At 46.8% G+C, this 13,512-nt stretch overlaps 1 protein-coding gene across 4 annotated transcripts in view; it reads left to right on the forward strand.

The window, feature by feature from the left end:
- SGMS1 (sphingomyelin synthase 1) overlaps positions 1 to 13,512 on the forward strand; it is an 87,624-nt gene that overhangs the window by 19,094 nt on the left and 55,018 nt on the right. The window contains exons 1-2 of one of the 4 annotated variants that reach the window (XM_015633268.3): positions 3,168 to 3,308; positions 4,518 to 4,632. The exons of 2 other annotated variants lie outside the window; for them this stretch is intronic. The gene's annotated coding sequence lies outside the window, so the exon portion shown is untranslated. Of the gene's footprint in view, positions 1 to 3,167; positions 3,309 to 4,517; positions 4,633 to 13,512 lie in introns of those variants that run through there. One more of the 4 variants, XM_033515471.1, reaches the window with a different exon arrangement.

A 13,512-nucleotide genomic window follows, 5' to 3' on the forward strand; every position in this document is an offset into this window, starting at 1 on the left:
TTCAAGGCACTTGCAAAATGGAAAGAGCTAAATTTAAACTGCTGTGGCTCGTTTCTGAATCAGTGGATAACTTGACAGGGAGGCTTTTGGCTGTGAAATCATGGATTTAAGTACAGTGGGAATTCTGACATTATCTGGAGATCTAAGTGAGCCATTTCCGTCTCCATGTCTTTAGCAGGGTGTAGACCAAGCCTGTCATGGAGTCCTCAGCTTTCATCCCACCCTCCTGCAAAAGCAGAACTGGTACTAGTCACTGGAAAATGGTTCATGAGATGCCAAACACCAGTTTGATTGGTAAAATTAAGCAGTGTAATAAGCAATATGAAGTGGTTCCTGTTGGTGATGGACAACAGGAGACTTCTCTGATGTCACTGCAGTCCATAACTCTGGTCATTCACTTGAATTCCTTATCCCTAACATGTCTAAATGATCAGGCTCTGGATTTTTATCTTGATGGGTCTGGCTGTGAACACCCTGGCAAGGCCTCAACTCTGAGTAGTTGCAGTGTGTTTCATTTTATTAATGTTTGCTGACCTAGTCATAATTTGCTTTCTTAGATTTTCTCTTCAAAGTATTTTTGGGTGAATCTGGGGAATTCTGAGCATCTCACCCTTTGGGGACAGTTAAAAATATCAGTGTGTACCAAGTTACTTCTCTGTGTACAGACATCCATGTAGGGCCAAGATTTCCACGTGTCTCTGGGGCACTTGGCTCCCTAAGGGATAAGAAGAGTCATAGCAACCCTGGGGCCAGGTTTGTGGAGAGGAATGTGCCCTGGAAGGTGTTTTTTGGAAAGATGAGCAACAATAAGGTGTGGGAGGAGGTCTGGAAACAGGAATGATTATTTTGGAAACAGGGAAAGAGTCTCCTGCTGCAGAGGTTGGGTGTATTCAGGTCACCATGATACTGCAAGAATTAAAAAAAAAAGGTAATCCCACGAACAAATCTTACTTATTCACATAATGATGTTGCTGTCGATTGTGGTAACAATTTTTTCTCTTTTTGGGACACTAGGAATGAGTTTGGATCGTGGTGGCAGGTCTCCTACCAGCTTTCCATGCCAAAAAGATGGAAGGGATGTCTCTGGGCTGCCTCCCTGAGTTCATCACTGCACTATTTAGTGGTTCCCTAGTGCAGATCTGTCTATTTAAACCAAATGAGGATCATTCCTTCCCTTTCACATTGCTATTAACTGGATGATTTTATTGTCTCTGCAGGAAGAGAGCAGAGACAAGCAACTGTAGATTAGGAACAATTTGCAAAATAGTTCAGTGATTAGCACGCCTGTGGAGATGTTTTTCTGTGTAAGGGCTGCACCACAAATTTTACTGGCTCCCTACGCTCGAAGAATTAACAGTGAGGAGGATTAAAATGACATCTTAGACATCAGCTAAACGTCCTCTCAAAATCCCTTACGTTGTCTCTAAATCAATTAATTTGATTTCTTTAATCCACAAAGCAAACTGGGTTGGTGAACTTGTGTGAGTGACCTATTTAGGCTGAATTTCTCCTGAGTATTTTAAAGAGTATTTCAATACTGGTGAAATGACGAAAAAAAACCCCAGTGAAATATGGAAATAGCCTGTGCCAGGGTGTGAATGAAGATGCTGCTCTAGTCATGGGTGTGTCTTCTCCAAGCAGCAGTCTTCACCTGGTTAATCCAGCCCTCACAGACACTCCTGATCATTGCTGGTTAAATGGAATAAGAAAGTAAGACAAAAGACTGCTCTTGCTCCTTTTGCCACAGTGCTGTATGGATGTGGGAAGGAAACAACACTGGAGAATCCTCAACTCAAAAGCTTTGCTGATGACCAGCACAAGGAGTTCTGTAAAGTCTCCAAAAGTGTTCCTCAGCACTCAGATGTGGCCACTTAACGCTCCTAAATCCTGGTTTGCTTGTAATTCCACGTGGATTATAAGGACAGTAGCATTCACCTGGAAAACATCTGGATGTTAATAAGAGGAATCACACGCTCTCTCTGGGAATCCTTTAGGTCTCCACTGGCTGTAACATCTCCAGATGCATCAGTCAGAGGTGGAGCTCCCACTCTGAGCCTGCTGCAGGCTGTGCTGGGAGCAGTGTTAGATCAGGTGCTGGAAAATGGGGAATATTCTGGGAATAAGCCAGCAGAGCTCTGGAGGTGTTTGGGTCCTATTGCTTGGTGGTTCTGAGCTGCGTTGTGACACAGAGAACAAGGCAGGCGGTAACTTCACTCATTAATCTTTGCAGCATCAAAACCTCCCGAATTTCTTCTCACCTGGTGCTCCTGCACAAAGGAAACACTGTGGCTGTCAGAGAAAGGGGTGGCACAGTCAGAACTGAACCATGTCATGTTAGATGCTGAAATAGCAGCAGGCTGCTCTGGTGCTGCCCTGGCTTGGCATGGCTTAGCAACTCCAGGAGCTGAATGGTTTCCACAGGGATACTGAGTTTAGGGAAGCAGGGCCCTGGACTGGCAGCTCATCTCCCAGCAGAGCAGCAGCCAGTGCTCTGCAAGCAGCAGGGTCTCCCTCAGGGGAAGAAGGAGTTTGGCATACAGGCTCATTGATTTGGGGAAGACAGACCTTCTGTTTTCTGCAAAGTGCATTGCCAGTGTTGGAGTTCGGCAGATAACACAAGGAAGTGCTGTGTGTGCCACAGGACAGACAGGAAAGAGCTCTAATCAAACCTTGCCACGCAGTCCTGCTGGCAGCATAGCTGCTAGTACCCAGACTGTCGCTGTGAATTGCTCCTCCTGTCTTTTCACCAGCCCAGAAATAGTTCTGGATGTGGCAGGAAACGTGTCCTTGCAGGCTCTGTGTGCCCATTATTGGAGAGAGAGAGGCTGCAGCTGGGAGAGCATCTCGGGATTCTCCTGGTGCTCACAGCAAGTGCTGCTGATTCACAACTCGTTCATCAAAAACGTGTGTTTATGTCTGAGCACCAGTTTGTGCTCTGGGATCCATGGGAACTATCAATGCATGGAAGAGGGGGCACACAGGGGGTGGAGCTCTCCCTGGCTGGCGTCCTCCTAGGTCAGGCTTTTGGGGGCTCAGGGGACTCTGCAGATAAGCAAGTGTGAAGTTTGGGAAGGCTGTTCTTGCCAGATAAGGCTCAGTTACCCATGGAAACAGGGCCTTCCTGGTATGGGTGACACCTCTCATGATCCTACAGCAGGCAGGGCAGGAGGCTGGCAAGGCTTTCCCATGGCTCTGTCCAGATGGACAAAAGCTGTTTGACTTCCAGCCTGTGGCACAGAAGAACTTTCTGGCCTGCAGGTGGAGGTGCCTGGTGTTCCCCTTCCCACAGGAGTGCTTGACTCCTGAAGGTGAGGCAGAGTAAAAACTCAAAAGCAAATCTCCAAGCAATCCTAAATGTAGCTAAAAAGGAGTCCCAAGAAAGCAGAATTACCAGGCTTCCAGTTGCTTGTTTCCTGGCAGACAGCTCCTTGGGTTTGGTGCTGCTTCAGCAAGCAGAATTGGATTTATTAATGCCCCCTTCCTCCCCAACTTGTATTTGAGTGGAAATGTATGAATTGCAGTTTTCTAACTAATGTGAATGGAGCAGGTAGACCTCTGTTTTTCCTTTGTCTGAGAGTGAAAGCTGAATTGGAAGAGCCCTTTGGAGCACAGGGCTCCTGGTTCTATTCCAGATCTCTACCCTGGTTTTGTCTCCCTTGGAGGCTGGAGGGATGGGATGAAGAGTGGGTTTGCTTCCCAGGGCAGGATGAGTGGTTTGTGTGCTGCTGCTGGCTCTCTCTGTGCAGGAGGTGGGCACAGGGATGATGAGAAACCTGGTCCCTGGGTGCTGCCACCTGAGGATTTTGGCCACAAGCGTTTTGGGGTTACTTCTTTTTGCTTTGTCCTCTCCTAAACGATCCTGGTTATCTTGGAGACTATCAGAAAAAGCTTCCTGCCTTCCTCCTTGCTTCCCCCTCATCACACCCTGTGTGATGCTGAGTTCAGAGTCAGGGTCAGCAGCTCCCTTCAAAGGAAACTTTGAGGTTTATTTCTTTAGCTGGGGCTCCACATGGCAATGTGTATCCCATGAGATTTTTGGATTGCTCTTGCAGTTAAGAAAAGATGCTCTGGGTGTAGCAGAGTGGTCAGCAGCCCATTTGTGGCAGTGGGAAACACACGTTCTTCTGGGGGTGGGGGTCTCCTCCAAACCTCATCTAGGCCTCTTTGGACACAAGGACATTCTCTCTTTCTGAGTCTTGTGCAAAATCCTATTTTTAAAATGCAACTGCTCCATCCCTGAAAGTGTCCAAGGCCATGTTGGACAGGGCTTGGAGCAACCTGGGATAGTGGAAGGTGTCCCTGCCATGGCAGGGGTGGGATAGGATGAGTTTTGAGCTCCCAACCCAAACCATTCCATGATTCTGTGTTAGCATGGCCTTTCCTGTATATCCCAACTCTTGTTAAACCTTGAGGTCATCGTCACACTTTAACAACTGCTGATGCTTTAATGAAGGCTTGCTGTGAGCTCCACCTCTCTAAATGTGCTTATTTTTATTTGTTTGGTGTTTTGTTACCAGTGACTCTCATAACTATGTGAGAAGCTGCCAGCAGCTGGTCTGAGCTTTGACTCTCTGTTCAAAATGAGCTCCTAACCTGATGCTTTGAGTGCTCTGGCTAGAAAAGCAATTTCAGGTAGGTCAGTGCTTCTTGTATTTTGCATCTTCAAACACGTGTGTTTTGTAGTGGTTTGTTTACTGTGACCTCAATTGGGGCAAGTTTTTGTTTTGGACATTTTGGATATTTCAAACTGTCTAAATGCAGTATTAAATTCTAAAATCTTAAGGAAAGACAGCTGAAAGATCCCTTAGATCAGTTCCTTCTGCCTGCTTCCAGAGAAAGATGACAAAGAGCAAAACTTGAAGATGTAGATTGTGGATGAATGATGGCCAAACCCTGCTTGTAAGGAAATCTTTGCCCTTTTGGCTGTGGAAACTGGAGCAATAATATTGTGTATACAGCTAGAACGGGGACTGGAATACCTGTGTTCTGCTCTGGCTTTGACATAGATAAATGACCTGAAAAGAAAGAATAAATGGGGTGTATGCCCTTTATTGCTGCTTGTAGTTATGTTTTTGTCTTTCAGTAATCCTTTGAAGCTGTGTGAGGATTTGCTGAAAGGCATCTCCTAAGATCTGTCATGGTTTTGTTGGGTTTGATCCCTGCTGGAAAGCTCCGTGACTGATTGAAGAGCTAGAGGGGAGGTGTAGTGAGAATCAGAAAATAAAAGTGGAGTTTTGAGTGTAATGATTCTGAGACAGAGTGTTGTAAAAGCTGTTATTTGTTTGTGTACAGCCCCAGTGTCCAGCACCTTGAGTGACCCAACTTCTCTCGTGCCTCCCATTTCTCGCTGGGAAACCTTTTGCCTTTTTCCTGAGAAAGTTCTGGAATATCAGTGAGCCTTAACTGGCTGCTTGTGAGAGGCTGTGGTGGGAGACATAGCAGAAAAGCAGCTTTCAGTTGTGATTCTTCCTAATCTACCTGAATTCTCCCTGTGGGTGCCCTGAGCACATTTGTCTTTGGAGAATTTGGGTTGAGCCCCTCTCCTGTGGCTGTCCCAGTACTGCATCTCTCTAGATTTCAAAGGCTGTATAATTAAGATGCTCAGTGGCCTTTCCACAGAATCTGTAAGAAATACCACCAAAAATCCTGAGAAAAATGCTGTGACTGAACACCAAGGCTGCTGAAATTGAGGGAAATTATTTCTTTGCCTGTCACAGGTCAGGTGAATTATGAGAAGGTTTTTGCAGTTGTTGCTCTCTGGAAGGTGCCTCTGTGTCACAGCTCTTCTGGACAAACTTTAATATCAAAGCTTGTTTACAGCAGTTGTGAAAAATTCGTACTTTCCCCACCCTTCTTCAAGTGCATCAGTATTGGGAGCAGGAGACACTTTGAGCAGACACCCGAAGCTCCTGTCGCTGTATTGATTCAGCTTCTGTTTGCTCTGCATCCAATACACAGCCGTGATGAATAATGCAGGAATCTATTACTTAAAGTTTAATGCAGCTTTAATCGGGGTTGAGCATCAACAGGTGCAGCGTGGGAGGCTGCTCTGCTCCGTGCTGAACGGAAAGGATTCAAACCAGGTGTGGTTGGGTCTGTGGTGTTGGGTTGTTCCCTTTGCCCAGGGCAGGGCCTGTCCCCCTGGGCTGGCCGTGCTGGGGGACCTGCTGGGTCCAGTCCTGGGCCCCCAGTCCAGGAAGGACACTGAGGGGCTGGAGCGTGTCCAGGGCAGGGAACGGAGCTGGGGAAGGGGCTGGAGCCCCAGGAGAGGCTGAGGGAGCTGGGAAAGGGGCTCAGCCTGGAGCAAAGGAGGCTCAGGGCAACCTTCTGGCTCTGCACAACTCCCTGACAGGAGGGGACAGCCAGGGGGGGTCGGGCTCTGCTGCCAGGGAACAGGGACAGGACAAGGGGAAACGGCCTCAAGCTGTGCCAGGGGAGGCTCAGCTTGGACACCAGGAGGAATTTCTCCATGGCAAGGGAGCTCAGGCCTTGGCAGGGGCTGCCCAGGGAGGTTTGGAGTCCCCATGCCTGGAGCCCCATGCCTGGAGGTGTCCAGGGAAGGGCTGGACGTGGCACTCAGTGCTCTGGGCTGGGGACAAGGTGGGGATCAGACACAGCTTGGACTCCACGGGCTGGGAGGGATTTTCCAGCCTGATATAATTCTGTGATTCTGTGGCACAACTTGTCATTTATGTGCAGATATTCACTTGCAGGTGCCTTGGTGTCTGTGACCTCTGTTTTTTTCTGTACTTATCTCAAGCTGTGACAACACACGTTCTGTACTCGTGGGGTCAGAGAGCATGAGGATGACTCTGCTCTGATCCAGGGATCTCTCAGTAGAATATCAAGGCACTGCTGTCTCTTCAATGGCTTTTTTTTATTTCTTTGTACGAGTATTATTTTTTTAAACAAAGGAAAAACATCCCTTTCGTCAATTGTTCCCTTTGCAGAACTTGAGCCTTAAAATAATCCAGGAAGCCTTTTGTTATATAAATATACTCATCCTCCAGCTTGGCACAGAATGTGCTTGACAGAGATGCTTGCTGAATTCTGCTTTAAACTTGAATTTCAGTGGCTATGAAGGAGAAACCCTGGGCTCAGAGAGCAAAGGAAATGCTGATTGCTGTGTAATAACAGTGTAACAGGGACTATTTAAAGCAGTGGAAAGCAGGGGTTATGCCTGGAACTCGTTTTCTGTATGTCAGTGATTTTTTTTTTCAGCTTGTTATAGCCAGGTATGCTCATATCTACCAAATTTAGCTCCATGGGAAGAGAGCATATGGGCAGTCTTTTGAAAATATTCCTGCTTAAGTTGTTTGCTGAGGAATAGAATTGTGTGTGAATACAGCAAGGGCTTGGAATGGTTAACAGTAAATTCCAGTGCAGAACACTCAGCAGTGAGATCTCCCAGTTCAGTGGGCAACAGTTGGCTAGAGCAGATGTTTAAACAGAAAATGAACAAAACATCACCACCAAAAAAAAAAATACCCCACAAGCTCAAAGATCTGTCAACCACAAAAACTACCTCCCTGTGAATTTCAAATCATCTTTGTTAGAAGTGGTGACTGTTTTCTGGGTGTTGTCTTGTGCATGTAAAAGCACCTTGGGGGGAATTTATGAATCATGTAGAGTTTTTCTGTGTTCTCTGTAGGCCACACTTTCTTTGTGACATTGGCTTTTTAAGTGACACCTTTGGTTTGTTTTGCTGCAAGCCTGAGGCTGGAGCTGCTGCTGACTGAGGAGGTTGGACTCGGTGGTCTTGGAGGTCTTTTCCAACCTAAATGGTTTGATGATTCCTCCCAACTTTTTCCAGGTGCTTTCATCAAAACTATCCCAGAGAAGTGGGGGTGTTAAGAGGATGCTGCAGGATGTCCTGGGTGGTTTTGGTACAAGCACTGAGTCCACAGGTTGTGTTCCAGTGGTGCATCCATGCAATCCCCCAGGAGTGCCTGAAGCCAGTCCGATGCACTGCTGCCTCCTCCCATGATAATGGAGTGATAGTGCACTAAGAAAAGAGGGAAAACTCCAAGGAAAGTACAATCCTGAATGTTTGTGTTGGGAGGGACCTTAAAGCCCATCTCATCCCATCCCCTGCCATGGGCAGGGACACCTTCCACCATTCCAGGTTGCTCCAGGCCCCATCCAACCTGGCCTTGGACACTTCCAGGCACGGGGCATCCACAGCTTCTGTGGGCAATGACGTCTTTGGCACTTAGCAACACTAAAGGTTTAATGGAATTTTGGAACAGAGATTTTAGATACTCTGTATTCAATTTGTTGGATCAATCAAATCGGATTTGGGTAGATTTTATAGCTGCTTATTCAATGGCTTGGCTTGTTCTGGGTGCTGTGGATAATTTCCTTCTTGTCTCCTAATTTATTTGCCTTCAGACATGTAGCTGCTCCCGTGTTTCCTGGAAAATGGAAAGGATGTGCTAGCAGGAAATGGCTGCAGTTAATGAAAATAGGCTGTACCTGCTGATGATTAATCCTTAATCCAAAGAGGGAACGTTCCCTGTCCAGCTTTGAGGCCTGAATTAGCATCTGACTGGTCCTTTGTCCTGAGGCTGGCTCTGAATGACTCCAGGATTGATTCATGGCTTAGGGCCCCCAGTAATAGGATTTCCTGTGAGGGTGTGTCACCAGTCCTTGCACAGGTTCAAAGGGAAAATGGGTTTTCCCTCCTGTATTGCATCCTCTGGACTTGTGCCCCTTGGTTTTGGCTCCTTTTTCTCCCTGACTCTCCAACTCACCAGGTTTCAGCAGGGATTTGATGGCTGCTGCCACCCCAGCTCCTTTCAAGTGTCTCGTCAGCCACCCAAGGCATGTAGGGACGGGGCAGGCCGTGTTCTCCTTGGGTTCAAGAGCGAACATAAATATATTTAGTGCTTCTCTGAAAGGCTTTCAAGTGCAGCACTGCACTTTTGCAGCTCTTTTTTGCTTCCTTTGAAGGCTGCCTGCCGCCGCTGAACTCAGGGCTGCAGTGCGCGACTGCTCCTTTAGCAAGCAGTTAAAACATCAGCTATTACACTGATGTGCAAATGTTATTTTGTGCTGGAGTCATGCTGGAAATAGTTCAAAATGTCTTGTTTATTTGGATTCACGAGGGGCACGCTGTCTCGCTGAGCTCTAATCTTGTTTTGCTCTCTGTTTTCTTTGCAATCAGCAGAGCAGTATTCAAACCACGCTGAGAGATTTAAGGTACCTCTTGGTCTGCACTCCAGGAGCCACAGACTGAGGGCAGCACCTCTGAGTTTGTGCCTTTTGGGAAGCTGGGTTATTAATCAGTTGTTTTCCCCCAGCCTCAGTCCTCAGATGGGTGGAACAGGCTCTGTTCCTGTGTTGAATTAAACCCTCTGTCCCCGTGCTCAGGTGAGACCCCACCTGCAGAGCTGCCCCAGCCCTGGGGCCCAGCACAGGAAGGACCTGGAGCTGCTGGAGAGAGGCCAGAGGAGGCACCAGGATGATCAGAGGGATGGAGCAGCTCTGCTGGGAGGAAAGGCTGGGACAGCTGGGATTGTTCAGCCTGGAGAGGAGAAGCTTTGGGGTGACCAAATTGTGGCCTTCCAGTGCCTGAAGGGGCTGACAAGAAAGATTGTCAAAAAGGAGAGAGATTCTGTACAAGGGATGGAATGACAAGTGGGAATGGCTTCCCAGTGCCAGAGGGCAGGGATAGATGGGATATTGGGAAGGGATTGTTCCCTGGCAGGGTGGGCAGGCCCTGGCACAGGGTGCCCAGAGCAGCTGTGGCTGCCCCTGGATCCCTGGAAGTGTCCAAGGCCAGGTTGGACTTTGGGGCTTGGAGCAGCCTGGGACAGTGGAAGGTGTCCCTGGCCATGGCAGGGGTGGAATGGGATGGGCTTTAAGGTCCCTTCCAACACAAACCTTTCTGTGATTCTTTTAAATATCTCTTACTGGATAAGCACTGACTCATTTGTTCATTATTTTAATGACAGATGCACTTGTTTAAAATGACTCCATGTTTTTGCAGTTTTATTGTTTAGCAGATAATACAGTTATTTGGATTCTCGGACAAGATGCTTTGTTTCAGTTCACTCCTTAAATGTTTTTCTCTGTGTTTGCAAAATGCATGAAAACAAAAAGTAAGGTTTTTTTCCCTGGCCTGTGCTGCCTTGCCTCTGCTGTCCCCGTTCCCAGTGTGGAGTTCAAAGGCTGTCAGCAACTGTTTTGGCAGATTTTTATGTACTACTTAAGAAGACAAAAAGTTACATCTCACACATTTTGCTGTGCAGGGATAAATACACATGTGGGTGAAATATTTGGTATGAGCCTGCTGAGGGATTTTGTAGTCCCAGCACAGGATGTCTGCTCTATCACCAGTCCTGTGTGACTGTCCCAGCTGTTCAAATCATGTGTGCATCCAGGCAGGTTTGAATATCCTCCTGTCCAGAGCATGCTCCCACCTCCAGGCTCCTCCCTGCCCTTCCCTGCATTGTGGAGCATCCTCACAGTCATCTCCAGACACTGACACATCACTAAATTCCCCAAGCTTTGCTAAGAGTTTCTTGGAAAGCTGATGCAGCCTGGGCGGCTCCCTGAGCTCTGTGTGGCACATCCAGAAGGGCAGAAAGGTGAGGGAGAGGCTTTGCACAAAGGCTGTGCCATTATTAGGATATGTTAATGGGGTGGCTTCAGGTGTTTTGTGGGTTCTGGTGCTGATCCAGATTAGCTGATGCAGCTCTTTGTGTCTGCCCCTGCCCCAGGTTCTGGCGGTCTGTGCTGGCAGGAGAGCTCTGCCCTAGTGCTGCTTCCCAAATTCAGGGGCAGCACTCAACTTGCTCTCGATGTTTTATTATGATTTCCCTGCCTGTGTTTTGGTCTCTGTGAAGCTTCTCCGGGAAGGCAGCTGAATACCAAGACACTGTCTCCAGCTCTGCAGTTTTGCTGATCTGTTTGAAGTCCCCAGACAGTTGATCGGGCAAACTTGCTGCTAAATGGATGATCTAATTCCCAGTGAATGCTGTGATCACGAGCATTACCCTACATCACAGAAACGATTTGAAAATCAGTGCGAACTCCTCAAGCTGTCAGTTGTCTTTCAGCACCCTCGTTGTGCTCTTTCATCTTTAAATGCTTGTGCTGAAGCTCAAATAAACTTACCTGTCAGCAGCTGCAGGGATGTCTTTTCTGTCTCCAGCTCCTTCTTGGCTGTAGCTGGCAGTTTAAAAGCTGTGTACAGAGGAGATTAAGCAAGGAGCTGCTGTTTCTCTAAATGATTTTTCTTGTACTCCAGTAATACTCAGCACAAGGTTGTGTTGGTGCTTTGTGAGGGTTGCTCAAAAGCCAGCACATGAGTTCTGTGCTCAGAACTCCTGAGGACATGGGCAGGGCAAGAAGATGTCCTTGTACAGCAGGAAAATGGGGAGGAGAGATGGTCTGGAGAGAGGTGATTTTCTGGAAAAAGAATGGAACAAAGCACCCAACAACATGACTGACTGCCTGAAGAGTGTCCCCCAGCAGAGGAATGCTGTTTCATAGCCCACAGATATGTAGTTTGAATTTTACAAGGGAGAACTCCTTTGAAACCTGAAATTCATAGACTCATAAGATCATTAGGGTTGGAAAGACCTCTGGGTTCATCAGGTCCAAGCAGTGCCCAATGCCCACCTTGTCCCCAGCACTGAGTGCAACATCCAGTGGACACCTCCAGGCATGGGGACTCCAAACCTCCCTGGGCAGCCCCTGCCAAGGCCTGAGCTCCCTTTCAGTAAACCACTTCCTCCTGAAATTCCATGTGGAATATCCAAGAAAGTCTGGTTTTTTGTGGACCACCTGTTTATTCTCTTTCTTTTCAAGGTGGGGTTCTAGATGGTCATTTCAGTGAAAGCCCAGTTCTCATCACAAGTCCTTCCTTTCTGTTCCAGCATCCAAAACCGTGCAGTAGAAGTACCTGATAAATTACCCCAAGGAACAGCTTTATTTTTGCACCACAGCCTTGCAAAAAGCAAGTCTTAAAACCCAGATAAGTGAGCTTAAGGAAACAGCAAGTTTTTGCTTGTGTCTTTCTGCTTCTTGCTTGTGCAAGAGGCACCATCCTTGTAAAAGTCATGCTAAATCAGAAGCTCTCTGTTCTCTGTTTGTCTGTAAAATGACAAAAACCCGCCCATTTTTTCCATGTTGATGCACTGGTTGTTTAGTTTTATCTGGAGATTTCTGATACTCGGCCAGAGTCTGATTCTCTGTGGTAATTTGAGGTGGAGTGCAAATGGACACTTCAAAGCAATCCTGTGTTGTCATCCTGTGAGTTTGAGATGCTGAAAACAGGCAAAAAACAAATAAAAAAAAAATAAATCTGTGTCCCAGCAGGAGTTTGAGGCTACAGCTCTGCCCCTGGGTGTACTGTGAATATTAATGACACAGAACTGTGGGGACTGTGTGCACGTGAAAAGAGGAAACTCAGATGTGTTGAGCAGAAATCAGGTGTGTGCTACAAGGTCAGTGAGGCTGGAGAGCAGCAACTGGTTACTAATAAAAAACCAGGTCGTTTTCTGTGCACCTCCTTAGGGGTCACTTTGCTGGTGCTGCATGAGGAAATAATAAATGTAGGTGACCTAGATATGTGTATGTGTATTTATTTGATGTTTTTTTACCAAGAACCATCTTCAGATGAGTGGAGGGAAGGCACATGCACAGCCAGGGATGTGGTTAATTCCATGCTCTGCTGCTCTGGTTTAAGAAAAGTTTTGGAAGTATCAGTTTTGAAATACTGAGACGTTACTGCATTTTGCAGGCTCTTTCCTGTCTCTGAAGCCTAATTATTGTTTCCTGCAACGCTGGCAGAATGCAAAAACATTATTAGTTTTGGGTTTTGTTCTGGTCTTGTGAGGCTTTTTTCTGAATTTGGAGGTTCTTTCACTGCAAATAGCTGTAAAGTTAAATTAGTAAATGAATAAATATTTGTGAAGGAGTAGGTAACAGAACAAGCTACTGTAAAAATAATTTTAAAAAATCACCTTTTTCTCCATGATGCTCCATGTCCTCCATCTCCAAAAAGAAAAAGGTTCAGCAAAGAATGATAAAGGTGATCAAAGGCATGGAACAGCTGTTGGATAAAAGGAGATAAATAAATTTGGTCTGTTTAGCATGGAGCAGAAATGATTGTGAGGGGAAGAAGCAAGGAGAGGAATGTTATGCAGATTGGGAGCTTTGCATCTTCCAAAGAAGATGGCTGTACCCAGGCCTTCCTCACTCAAAAAAAACCCCAAAAAAACAAAAACAAGGAAGCAAAGAACTTATAAAAGGGAAAGCTTTTCTTTTGGTGGTGTGCAGTTATGCTGTGGTATCCTGGTGGCCAGGATGTTGCTGGAAGGTGAGAGGTTCAAAGGAAGCTGGATAAAACCCATCCTATTAAAAGCTATTAAAGACAGTGTCTCCTGGCTCAGGGGACAGTTATTAAAGCAATGTTTGGAGGAATCTCAGGATGGCTGAGGCTGAAGGGAGCTCAGAGGGCAGCTGGTGCCACCTCCCTGCTCCAGCAGGGCCATCCCAGAG

The sequence above is a fragment of the Parus major genome, chromosome 6 (assembly GCF_001522545.3).
Source record: "Parus major isolate Abel chromosome 6, Parus_major1.1, whole genome shotgun sequence".
Taxonomy (NCBI): Eukaryota; Metazoa; Chordata; class Aves; order Passeriformes; family Paridae; genus Parus; species Parus major.